Source organism: Chaetura pelagica, unplaced genomic scaffold (genome assembly GCF_000747805.2).
Source record: "Chaetura pelagica isolate M959 unplaced genomic scaffold, ChaPel_1.0 scaffold69, whole genome shotgun sequence".
Classification (NCBI taxonomy): Eukaryota; Metazoa; Chordata; class Aves; order Apodiformes; family Apodidae; genus Chaetura; species Chaetura pelagica.
This window is the reverse complement of record NW_009970724.1, coordinates 1,845,191-1,845,705: the sequence shown is the minus strand read 5'-3', so window position 1 is coordinate 1,845,705 and position 515 is coordinate 1,845,191.

The window sequence follows — 515 nt, the reverse complement described above, 5'->3', positions numbered from 1 at the left end:
CGAGCACTGGGGACGCGGCCCTGCTCTCCCTGCCGGCGCCCACGGGAGCACAGCACGCCTGGTCCCCCCAAGTCCCAGTGCTGCCCTCTGGGCTCGTCTCCTGTGCTGGACAGTGTTCTTGGTGCTATAGGTGGGGTCAGCAGGGCTTTCTACATCCTGCATGCAGGCAAATGGCTTGACGTGGGTGCCACCGTGGGACCAAAGCAGCAAGGCTTTGGGTGACTAGAGCTTGCACTAGGGCAGCAACAGCGGTGCCAGTACAGCTGCAGGCCTGAGGCATTTTCTTTCTAGACACAGGCCCATAAGGGCCCAGCAGAGGGGAGTGGGGAAAGCTCAGTAGAGGGGGAGTGGGGAAAGCAATCCTGAGATGATGAGCCATGACCTAAACAAGTCCTGGAGTCAAGCAGTAGCCCTGCCTGGAGTAGGAGGCTTGGGAAGGAGAGAGGTGTTTGAAGAGTCAGAGTGGTGTTTTTACACCCTACTTCCAGTGCTGAGAAAGGAAAGCCAGACCTGAG